The 12920-nt window shown below is 41.9% G+C and overlaps 1 protein-coding gene across 1 annotated transcript in view; it reads left to right on the top strand.

Moving 5' to 3' along the window:
- Nucleotides 1-9610: 9610 nt before the first annotated feature.
- The window catches only part of CTSB (cathepsin B), a gene marked incomplete at its 3' end in the record, with an annotated part of 30257 nt that continues 26947 nt past the window's right edge, over nucleotides 9611-12920 (top strand). The window contains exon 1 of the mRNA XM_069107261.1: nucleotides 9611-9751. The remainder of the gene's footprint in view (nucleotides 9752-12920) is intronic.

Raw genomic sequence — 12920 nt, 5'->3', positions numbered from 1 at the left:
ATGGATTTTATTTTCTCATTCTAGGGTAAAGAAGGTGGGGATGAGGCTCCCATTCTGGGCTGAATCTTGGTGGTGTTGTCTGTAAAGGTTTAATATCTGGGTCCTCAATGTAATGGAGGAAAATCTAACCATCACAGGACCTAGAAGGATATTGATTTAAAATATGGTCATGGTGGATCTCAGTGTTTGAATGGTGAGAGATTTGATGTCTAATGTGGATCCCCTCCTGTCTCCTTTTCTTCTCAGTCATTCACTCTAAGTCTCCCTCCTTCAGTCTCTCCTAATTGCCTGGCTCCTCCCCTACTTCCTACAAACAAAACAAACAAAAAAAAAAACCCTAAAATCTTCATGTAAACCTCTTAACCTCACAAGCTAGCATCCTATATTTTGTATCTCTTCCACAAGCACACCAATCCCTAAAAAAAAGTCTATACTGGTTCTCTCCACATCTTCTCATCTCACTTATTGTACAACCCCTTGAAATCTGACTCCTGACCCTACTACTCTCCAAGGATATAAATTATTTCTTATTGCTGTTACTTGTGATAGTATGTTCTTATTTCTTGTTTTTCTTTATCTCTTAGCAACTTGTGATACTATTGTCTATTCTTTCTTCTTGGATACTCTTTAATCAATTGGTTTCTAAGAAATTGTTCTGTCCTGGATTTCCTTCTACCTTTCTGGCCACTCCTTAGCCTCCTTTGATGAATCATAATTTCCCCTAAGGAAATCTTAAAGCCTTAGTATTGGGCCCTATTGCTTCCATATACCAGGAGTTCTTTACCTGTGTAATGGACCCCTTTGGCAGTCTTGTGAAGCCCATGGATCTCTGAGTTCAAATATATAGTCTCAGATGCTAACTGTGTGACCTTGGACAAGTCACCTAACTGCTGCCTGTTTCAGTTTTCTCAACTATAAAATGAGTATAATAATATCACCTACCTCACAGAGTTATTGTGAGATTGGAATGAAATATTTGAAAAGTGCTTCTTAGCCCAGTGTCTGGCACAAAGTAAGCACTAAATAAACACTTATTCCCTTCTATAAATAATGTTTTTAAATTCCTAAAATACAAAGGATTACAAAAGAAATTAATTATAGGGAAGTAGTTATCCAAATATTAAAAAAAAATACATTCTCATATCTTCTGAAATCCACAGTCTCATAGGGGTAAGTAAAACCCAGTTTAAGAACCTCTGCTTTACATTCTATCTTTTGGTGACCTCATCAGAGCATATGGGCTCAATTATCATCTCTATGCAGATAATCTCTAACCTATATATCCACCCCTAATCTCTGCATATTTCTATATGGATATTCTCTCACAATTCAAACTTAACATGTCCAAAATTGAAGTCATCATCTTTCCCCACAAACCCACCTCTCCCCCTATCTCTGTTGAGGGCATTAACAGAACACCTTAACTACATTGCATAAAAGGTTATTTCAGTTTGGAAATTGAAGAAATAGACATAGAGTAAAGGCTTAATAAATATTTATGGTATTGATGATTGCAATAGGAGAGTGGAAAGAAAATAGCTACCAGAAATGGGGAGAAAGTAAGGAAGGAATAGTATCAAAAGCAAATGGAACCTCCATAAAACATACATACATGGCTACATTCATATATAGCCCAGCATTAGACTGCATAGTACCATGAAATGCATGTTAGATTATGGGTCAGAGACCTGGATTCAAATTCCAGCTCTGCCACTCACTACCTGAGTGATGTTGGGCAAGTCACTTAACCTCTTTGGTCTCAATTTCCTTATTCTAAAAATGAGGGGTTTGCATGGTATCTAAATTCTTTTCTGTATCTAAATCTCTAAGCCTATGTTCAAAATTTCATCTTCCTGATCTCCCACCAGTCTTTTTTACCTTTCTATAGTACTTTGAGTACTTTTCTCAGAGCAGGTCTATTAAGTAAATAGTAGAATTGGTTTGCTCCTGTTTTACAGTTGAGGAAACTGAGGTTCAGAAAAGCAAAATGGGGGCAGCCAGGTAGGTCAGCGAGTAAGAGCACCAGCTCCAGTGTTGGGATGACCTGGGGATCAAATCCGGGCTCAGATACTTAGCACCACACCCAGAAATAACTGGCCGTGTAACCTTAAGCAAGTTACTTAACCCAGATTGCTTTAAAAAAACAAAAACAAAAAAAAAAAGAAAAGAAAATTATTTGCCTAGGTTCATACCTCCTAGCATCTCCATCTAGACTCCAATACTTGGGCCCTTTACAATATACTGAGCTTTAGTCAGAAGTATGATAAGACTGTTTGAAACAGTTCATTTCCCCATACCATTTGAAGTAAAGTTAAAATGGGCTTACTGTATTGCCAAGCAAAGGCAACTTCCCAAGGTTCAAAATACCAGCATAGCTGCTCTCCATTTTATTCAGTGAGAAAATCAAAATATAGCATAATTCAAAATACAGCATTCACCAAGTGTAATTCAATAATTTTCAAGTACTACTCTACCCCTGGACATTACATTCATTTAGTCAATCACAAAGTCCCTCTTCACAAATGGAGATTAGTTTCCAATCATAAACAAAGTACATTCATTTGGATGGTCACAGAGCACAAAAGAGTCAAAAGTTTCCCACCCCTGGATCACAACTGAAAAGGTCATCTACCCCAGAGTTATAACAAGCTTAAGCACAGAATTTAATACCCAAAGAGAGGTCTTTTCTTCATCCTGACTGGAGGCAAGTTCTCAGCGATCTTTGTTCCTGGGGAGGAGAAGCTTAGCAAGGCCACAAGATACATTGCCAGTGTCCTCATTAATTCATTCTCTGTCTGCAGAATAGTCCTAGGACCCCTGAAAACATTAGCAAAACCCTCTTCCAGGATTTGTGTAAACATACAACAAGAAAATCCTTCTTCAGGGCTTCTGAACCAACAGCAAGGTTCCAGGACCCCTGCAACAACAGCACTGGCCTTCACCAGTGGGTGCAATTCACTCTCTGTCTGCAGAACAGTCTCTGGACCCCTGAACCAGCAGTAAGGTTCCAGGACCTCTGCAACAACAGCACTGGCCTTCACCAGGGACAAATCTGGCAAAACAACATCAAAACAGACAGCCAAAGTACCAGCATAACAGCCATGTCTCCTCAGTCCTTGGCAGCTCTGGGTGGCAGCTCTCAAAAGTCCTGGGCAGTTCGAACTGGCCCTCAGCAATCCTCTCCGTCTCTCTGCCTCCACGATGCTTCTAAAAAAAAATACTTCTGTTTCTCTTCCTCTGCTTGTGCCTCTCTAAACCCACATCACCAGCTTCTCCCAGTTTAGTCCTCTCTTTTCATGTCAACAAGTCCATCCTACAAGTAGGATTCATAAGCTCTGGGTTTTAACACAATCAATCCGAAAACCAAGCCAATACAGGGGGACCTTTAAATTCCATTACTATTAAACTTATTTAAGACTCAGGTAGAAAAGTTATTTCTATGATCCCTTAAAGTATGCTCTTATCAGGGCCCAGGGCTAACCACTTGTAGGTTGTACAAGTCTGATGTCTTGTCTCATCCTCCCAGCTGGGATCTGCCCCACCCAGCTGGTGTCTTAGGACGTTTGCACTTTTGACCACAGATATTTTTTGGCATTGGTATCTACTTTTCAGTCCTTTGGTGTCTTAGGCAGGTAGCCTTAGACAGAAGAGAAGATTATGGACTCAGGGTCCTCAGTATTTACCCACAGGCCCTTCTACTGACTCTCTGCAGGTGACAGAATCACAGAAATTCAGCTTTGGAAAGAACCACAGCCACTGCACATTCCAACCCATAACTGAAAAAGTACCTGTACCACAACCTAACAGAGAAGTGTTCACATAGTCTTTGCTGGATACTTCCAGCAAGGAGGACCCTATTAATCCCCTCTCAAACTGGTCCAGTTCACCTTGGTATGGCTTTGATTTTGCCAGGAGTATTTTCCTAACAGAAAGTTTAAATTTGCCTCTTTGGAACTTTAAGCTGTTGTTTCTAGTCCTGCCCAGTAAACTCTCAGTCAATTGTTTCAGAATGTTGAAGAAGGGATTTCTTTTTAGGTGTAGATGGCCATTGGAGGTCCCTTCTGTCAAATTCTGTAACAATGTCCTGTATGAACACGAGGGTGTGTGTAAATGCTGTTTCTGTTCTTCTGCTCACAGTCATCTGTGAAATTACCAAAGGATTGATTTTTAAAAAGGTAGGAATCCAGGCCTAAATAAATCTATGGTCAAAACTGCAAACAGTCTAAGGTGACAGCTGACCTGTGGCAGAGCCCAGTTGGGCAATCTCATTTCCATAGGAAATAATAACTAAATCAAATTTTCACATATTACTGTACTTAATTTGCAGTTTTATATTCCAATCTTACCCTTATTTAGTTTAGAAACCAGTTATTCAGGCAGCTAGATGGTGCAGGGGATAGAATACTGGCCCTGGAGTCAGGAGGACCCAAGTTCAAATTTTGCCTCAGACACTTGACATACTTACTGGCTGTGTGACCTTGGTCAAGTCACTTAGCTCCAATGGCCTTGCTTTCCCCCCTCAAAAAAAAAAGAAAACCAGTTATTATCTCATTGATACAACTATTTGGTTATAGTCAATTTAACAGTCAGATCAGTCTATAATAATTACTGATCAGTCAGTCAACTAGCATTTATTAGGTGCTTACTAGATGTGAAACACTAGGCTACACTAGGGATATAAGGGAGGTAAAAATACTGAAAAGGTCCTGCTCTTGAATACCTTTTGTACTAAGGAGAGACAATAAATAAATAAACAGATACCTATAGAAAAGAAGGAAAGTAATCTTAGAGAAGAAAACTAAGGTGGGTGAAAGGCCCAGGAAGACTTCCTACAAAAGGTGGCATTTAAGCTGAGTCTTGAAAGAAGTCAAGAAAAGAAAGAAGGCAAATTAAGTCAAAAAGCATTTATTAATAACTTACTATGTGCCAGGCATTGTGAGAAACACTGGGATATAAATATAAACCAAAAGAAAGACAATCCTGCCTTCATATTGGAGAAGAATGGTGACAAAGGTAGCCTGGGCATCCGGCTTAAAGTGGAGGTTCTTGGAGGAAAAGGAATTCGAGTCTACTTTCAGTGTGTGAAGTCCAGGACTGGAGAGAGCTTCCATGGTGAAGATGTTTCTAGGGCATTATAGAGGAAGTCAGGGGAGGAGAGTCGCAAAGACAACCTAGAGAGGAATGAAGGACATCAAGAGGTGGAGAGGGACAGCCCTTTCTTGAGACAGTCCACTCTCCTTTGGGAAAGCTATAGTGTAAAGACATTTTGCCTTGTTGTTGTTATTCAACTGTTTTCATGTCCAAATCTTCTGACCTCATTTGGGGTTTTCTTGACAAAGATACTAAAGTGGTTTGCCCTTTCCTTCTTCAGCTAATTTTACAGATGAGCAACTAAGGCAGACAAGGTTAAGTGACTTGCCCAGAGTCACATGGCTAGTAAGTATCAAGCCAGATTTAAACTCAGGAAGATGAGTCTCCCTGATTGCAGGCCCTACACTCTATCCATGGTGTAACCCACCTGCTCTACATCCAGAGGCAATCTGCCTCTCTGAAACTTCCACTCATTGCTCCATGTTCTGCTCTCTAGTATATACAGTACCAAAGAGTAACTGATTTGGGCCAGCTAGGTGGCATGGTAAATAGAGCACTGGCCCTGAAGTCAGGAGGATGTGAGTTCAAATCCAGCCTCAGACACTTAACACTTACTAGCTATGTGACCTTGGGAAAGTCACTTAAACCCCATTTGCCCTGCCTTCCCCCCTGCAAAAAAAAAAAAAAAAGAGTAACTGATCTGATGACTGTGTGTAGTAACCAAGAATAAAAGTCAGCCATTTTTCTCCAACCATTCTAGACTCCAGCACATCAGGACAATGGACAGTGTCAAGATATGACTTTGATTTTTTTTATGGCTCTGATATAACAATTTACTCATACCTTTATTAAAATGCATTCATTAGGCAGAGCATTATGCTAGTCACTAAGGGGGTTATGAAGACAAGTAAAACACTATCCTTACCTTTGAAGATCTTGAAATCTAGTAGGAGTGTTGAGCAGTAAATACAAAATACAATAATTCAAAACAAACCATAATAAACATGTAAGAGAAATACAATGTGTTATGGAGGAAAGGTCACTTATAACCTAGAGGATCAGGATTTGAACCCAGAACTTCTCACTCCAAAGCCAGTGTTCACTCGACTGGGCCATACTTTCTAGTGAGGTTTTACATGCTTTTTTTAAAAGGCTATTTATTTTTTATAAAATTGCTAAATGTCAACTGGTGTCTATTCATCGCCTAATTCCATTGCTCCACTTTCCACCTCTCAATATAATTTACCATAACAATTCAGAGAGGAAGTCTCTTTTAATTATTGAAAATCAACTGTTCTTTCCTTTGCCAGAAAACAGAAAATTCTGTTAGCTGAGCTTCTAGAGACAGGAAGTAGGCTGGATGTTAGAAAGCAATGGCACACAACGAATTTAAATTATAATATTGGAGCACAGCAAGGGTTTGTTAGTTCCTTTCAGCTGGATCAACTGGAAAAATTAGGAAGGGCTAACTGGACCACATTTTGATTGCTTCCTCAAATTTGAAACTCCACCCAACAGAATTCCAAAGAAGCTATGAATTTATTCTGGGGACAAACAGCTGACAGTCTGGTAGGGATGAGGAAGGCCTGGAGCTTCCTTCCTGAAAAAAAGAAAAAGGTCCTTAGATATTTCATAAGGTGCCCTTCATACAAAAACCCCTTCCTTGTCATATGGCTGCTAGTGTACTCCTTTGGATTTGTGATCAGATTACATTTAACCCTAACATCATGAATCTTAGTTACTCAGAAAACATTCTCTTTCTCTCCCCTGTTCTCTAGGTCTCCCTTCCCACCAAAAGGCTCAACAGTCATTGCTGGTCATTTTGTGAATGACTGATGGATCCCACCAATGAAAGTTCCTGTTTGAGGCTCCTTCGACCTCCCTCTCTCCCCTCCCTTTACTCACATTTCATTTACTTCCATCTCCAACCTGTCCTACCCTATCAAAGAAATTTTTCAGGAGATTAGAAAGATGCTCCATGGGTAGGTTGGAGAATTCTGTATAATCTACAATTGGCAGGAACCTCAAGGGTCCTTTAATCCAACCCCTTCAGATAGATTTTTTTTTAACTTTTCACCCTTCACTCCATCCTACTCACTCCCTTCAATTCCCTTTATGTATTGTCTTCCCTCATTAGAATATAAGTTCCTTAAGTATCTGCTTGTATTTTTTTTTCTTCCTATCCCTTAGCACAGTGCCTGGCACATAGTAAGAATTTAATAACTACTTTTTCTATCAGGAAGTACATTTTCTATTAGGTGGTTCATTAAGACAAAGTGACCTCCCCTAATCACAAAAGCTTTAAATGTCAGAGGTAGGATTTGAACCCAAAGTCAGTCTTCTTGGGGCTTCAGCAAACTGAATAGGTCTTATAGTGTCTAACTTGAAAAGTTGCAGGAAGTCTGTGTCAGTGACCATCAGCATTTTATATCCTTAGAGTCAGGCTTAAATTGGGCATTGCCTCAAACTAAATGGCCAGGAACTTGCAGGGAATTATTGAAAGGAGGCAAAGTAGATGCTGGAAAGAGCATTGGTTTTGTAGTTGGAGAACCTGAGTTTAAATCCTAATTTAGTTACTAAAACCACCTGTATAGTATTTTCCCATTCCCATTCAGAGAGACAGACAGACAGACAGACACAGACAGATGCAAGACAGAAGTTCAAGACAATAGAGCCTTACCTCTCTTAAGATTGTCTTCCATTCATTCTGTATGTATCCTGCACGTAACTATTTATTTACATGTTGTTTTCCTCATTAGAATGTAAGCTTCTTAAGAGCGGGGACTGCTTTGTGCCTTTCTTCATGTTGGCAGTGTTTGTATCACCAGTGCTAGACTCCCAAGAGCTTAGAACAATGCCTGGAAAGTAACAAGTGCTTAATAAATGTTTGTTGTGACTGCCTGTGTGATTTTGGGACAAGTCACTTCCTCTTTCTGGGTCTTTCTTCCCCTAAAAGGTGAGAGGAGTGGGGCTACATCATATCTAAAGTCCCTTCCAGCTCCAAAACACACATACCTATAAAAACAAAGACAATATGGTATAATGGAAAGAACTGTGGATTTAAAGTCAGGAGACCTATATTCATATTTGGCCTCAGACACTCACTAGCTCTGTGACTCTGGACAAAACAACTAAATTGTTTAATTCAGTTTACTCAACTGTAAAATGAGGATAATAATATCACCTACCTCTTAGGGTTGTTATGAGGATTGAATGAGATATGTGTAAAGTTCCTGGAAGATGTTTTATGAATCCTTCCCCCTGCCCATCCTGGCATAGGACCGCTGTGTCCACACTTCATAACCCCATTTGGGGTTTTCTTGACAAAGGCACTGGAATGGTTTAGCATTTCCCTCCCCACTTCATTTTACAGATGAGGAAACTGAGACAATGACTTGCCTAGGATCTCAGGGCTAGTAAGTATCTGAAACCAGATTTGAACTCTAGAAGATGTCCTCCTGACTCTAGGTCCCAAACTCTATCCACTGTACCACCTAGCTGCCCCAAGGCATATTAATTGATTTTATTGACCTGGGCAAGTTAATTAAGTTTAATGGACTTCTTTCCTTAGGGGTTAGGAAAAGAGGGTTGGCCTGGAAGGAGTCTTGCTGGTTAATATTATTCTTATTGTGGTGTCCGTGGGAATGTTTCCAAGGGTATTTCCCATATTAAGTCACATCTTTCCAGATCTTTATACTGACCTCCTTGGCTTCTTTTAATCCCAAACTAAAAAGCTTACCTCTTACAGGAAGCCTTCCCCAACCCCTCTCAATTCCAATGCCTTCTTTCTGGTTGGTTTTTTTTTTTTTTTTTGGAGGGGCAATTGGGGTTAAGTGACTTGCCCAAGGTCACATGGTTAGTAAGTTTTAAGTGTCTGAGGCTGGATTTGAACTCAGGTTCTCCTGACTCCAGGGCCAGTGCTCTATTCACTGCACCACCTAGCCGCCCCCAGTGCCTTCTTTCTGTTAAATTATTTCCTGTATATAGCTTGCTTTGAATATGTTTATTTGCATGTTGTCTGCCTCATCAGATCATAAGCTCCATGAGAGCAGGGACTGTCTTTTGCCTCTCTTTTTGTATCCCCAGAGTCTAACACAGTGTCTGGCCTATAAAAGGCCTTTAATAAACATTTACTGAATTGAATTCAAGGACAAAGACTTCATGTTTTAACCTAAAGTTGGCTAGACTGCCTTTAATACGTCAATTAACAATCCTCTTCCGAGTTACTATTCATTCCTTCAACTAGTATTCGAATAGTATTGGAAAGCAGACTTGAGCTCGGTCATCACTGGAGTGAGCCAACCAAGAGGAAACCTTGCTAAGGCTTCAGAAGCATTCCCAGTAGGCATTTGAACAACGTCGCTTTCTGGGGGAAGGTGCAGTGGGATACGTCCCGTCCCGATGGAGTGGGCTAAAGGATCCTGCTTTTAGCTCCCGGGAAGGTAAAACGAGAGGGTCGCTCTCCAGACTCGGGGCACTTCCCTCCCAAGGCTGTGCTGAAATCACGTGAAATGAATCAGCAGCTGGGCGGGGCTGGAGGGGCGGGATCAGGACCGGCTGGGCTGGGGATAAATGCTCTTCCCAGAGCTGACCGAGCTCGGGGACCTGTGGTGGTGCTATCTGCTAGCTACTGGCGATTCTGTTCCGCATAGGAGGGACGGTGAGTCTGGGGGCAGCAGTACCTGCATGGAGGGAGGGGTTTCTTGATTTTTGGAAAGCCCCCTCCCCCCTCTGGGCTTGAAACAAGGTGCAGGAGTGTGCATTTTTATCTTTCCTAGTCTGGAAGGACTTAATTCACTTTGAGGCCCCCGAATTTGGGGAAGGGGCCCCAGGACAGCGGTGGGATGTCGACCTTCCGGACCTCGGGACACGGGGTGGGTGCGGTGGCCTCCGCGAGACCCGAGCGCAGCTGCAGCGTGCAGGAGTATAATAAAGGTTGCTCTGTTGTGGGAGCAAAACAACCGGCACAGCCAGGCGTCCCCTCCCCCTCTTCCTCCTCTCCCCGCTGGGAGCTGGGGCGATTGTGGCCCGTAGGGGAACCTAAGAACCCATAAAGGTTGGCCCTACGGCTGGGATTGAAAGCTTCAGCAGCCCCTTTTGAGCCCCGAGGGTGGAGGGGGGGAAGGGTTTGCTTTTGGGAGGGATGTTGGCAGTGAGTGTGAAATAACCTCCTAGCCCAGGCCTCTTTGTGCTGGTGCCTCGTGCGCTGACTTGCTGGAGGAGAGTGCCCAGGCACTGGGAGGTTGTCAGCTGAGCCCCGGGACAAAGGGCCCAGAGTGGCGTAAAAGGGAGAGAAGGGAAAGGGGCGGTGGGCAATCTGGGACCTCGCCCATAGCCTCCCAGATACTGTCGGGAGCGCAGAGATGCCAAGAAAGTGAAGAGGCCCGTGCTGGCAATACCTGTGGTAGTCAAGGGCACTGGAATAGATTATGGGGAACCAGGCTTCCGTGGGCCTCGATGCTTGAGGGAGAAATGAGTGGGGAAATTCTTGACCCTTCATGAGTCTGGTGCCCTTTCTGAAGCAGGAGCAGTATGAAGCTGGGCGTGCCAGGGCTGGAAAGATTATCCATTTGGGAAAATCTGGCTTCCTCGTTCTGCTGAGCTTCGGGGAAGGAGCTTTGAGTGGGGGGAGGGGTTTCGGGAGTTTCTAATGCAGTAAGGGTTGGGTGAGGGAAAGTTTGATTGGTGCCTAGAAAGGTTTTCTATCCTATGCCTGTAAACTACTAAACCAGTCTAACTGGCCTTAAAACCTCTGCTACGTGAGCAACGTACCATGCTAGGCTGTAGGGACACAGAGGCAAAAGAAACATTCTCAAGGACACTGCATTCTTGGGAGGAAATGCAACAAGTAATCAGATTAAGTATACGAGGGATAATTTGAGGAGGGAGAGAATTAGGCGAACACTGAGCTGAAATTTGTAGGAAGTGTTTATGGAGGTGGAGCTGAGGTGGGACTAGAATCCAGGCATGGGACTATGGGCAGGGAATTAGGAGATAGGATACTAAATTCTGGAGAAGCTAGTTTTGGCTTCTTGGCGAATGGAGGGGGGGGGGCGAAGGGGATAGGGAGAGGGAGAATGATGTGTCTGTATGGGGGTAGGGAGTGGTAAAGGAAAGACTAAAGATAGGCAAGAGCCCGATTGTAAAAGGTTTAAGAGCCATTATAAGAGTTTATTTTACCCTGGAGGAAATACAGAGCCACCTTAGCTTCTTGAGGGGAAAGTGATTTGGTCAGATTTGTGTGTTAGGACTATTAATTGGAAGCTAGATCGGGGAATGGAGAGGCTGGAATAGAAGGACCAGTTAGGAGAAAGCTGTTGCAATAGTCCGGGTTTAAGAAGAGATGAACAAGGGTGTTGATCGTGTGTATAAAGAAGATTGTACCAAATGTAGAAGTAGAAACTACAAGTTTCCACTGATGTTGGGTGAGAGTGAGTGGGGGATTTGAATGACTCAGGTTGTGCTGAGGGTGGAGGAGTGAGTGGAAATAATTAATTTTGTCTGTGTTGCATGTTATTGGGACCTTGAGTTGGACCCGTACATTATCACTTGCCTGTTGGATTATATCTGAAGAGAGAGTTTAGGTTTAGAGATATGGATTTTGGAATCATAGGATCAAAGAGCTGAAAGGCCCCCAAAAGTTATCTAGTCCAATACACACACACATTAAAGATAAGTAAATTGAATGTTTATGTGAGTTTATCAGAGACCAAATGGGTAGTAAATGTGAATCATCATCATACGGATCCCATAGGAGCTGGTCAGATCACACAGAGTGTAGAGAGGAAGAAAGAGCACCCACAACAGAGTCCTAAGCTGTACATCCACAATGAGGAGTGGGGTGTGAATGGTCTGTATGAAACTGAGAAGGAGCAGCCTGGTGATGCTACTACAGGAAGGTCAAACAAGAAAGAAAGAAAGGAAAATTAGCCAACAGGAACTAAGAAGTCAGAAACCAGATTGCAAAAGACTGGAAAGAATAAGAAAAAGACATATTTTAAGTATGTAGACCAGTGACTGGGATTGCCATTAACTGTCCTTTAGGTGCAGAGCAGAAGAGATGAGCTTTTAAAAAAAATTATTAGATATATTATTTTCCCCCAGTTACATGTAAAAAGTTTTTAACATTTGTTTTTAAAACTTTGAGTTCCAAATTCTCTCCCTTCTTTCCTTTCTCATTGAGAAGGCAAGCAATTTGATATAGGTTATACATGTGTAGTCATGCAAAACACTTCCATATTAGTCATGTTGTAAAAGAAAACATAAGTTTTTCAGAGTTTTCTTGGATCATTGTAATGCTGAGAATAACTAAGTCATTCACAGCTGATCATCTTACAGTATTGTTGTTACTTTGTATATAGTACGTTTCACTTTGCATCAGCTCATGTAAGGCCTTTCAGGGTTTTTCTGAGAGCATCCTGCTCATCGTTTCTTATAGTACAATAATTCATCATAGTCACATGCCACAATTTGTTCAGCCATTGAACAAACTGATGGGTATCCCATCAATTTCCAGTTCTTTACTACCAGAAAAGAGCTGTTATAAATATTTTTGTACATATAGATCCTTTTCATTTTTTTTTTATCTCTTTTGGAATACAGACCTTGTAGTTGTATTGCTAGGTCAGAGAGTATTCATGGTTTTATAGCCATTTTGGTATAGTTCCAAATTGCTGTACAGAATGGTTGAATCAGTTCAAAAGTTTGCCAACTGTGCATTAATGTCTCATTTTTCCCACAGAAGGGATGAGCGTCTAGTCAGGTCCTTTGAGATTTAAAATTACTGACCTGCCTCTGGTGCTCTCTGAGCTGGAGGAGAGAAAGCTCTG

This window comes from Petaurus breviceps, unplaced genomic scaffold (genome assembly GCF_028583685.1).
Source record: "Petaurus breviceps papuanus isolate PSGF00001 unplaced genomic scaffold, PetGlider_PUasm1.0 89559, whole genome shotgun sequence".
In the NCBI taxonomy this organism is placed as follows: domain Eukaryota; kingdom Metazoa; phylum Chordata; class Mammalia; order Diprotodontia; family Petauridae; genus Petaurus; species Petaurus breviceps.
Note: the sequence above shows the minus strand (reverse complement) of the source record. Positions and strands in the feature narration are given on the sequence as shown.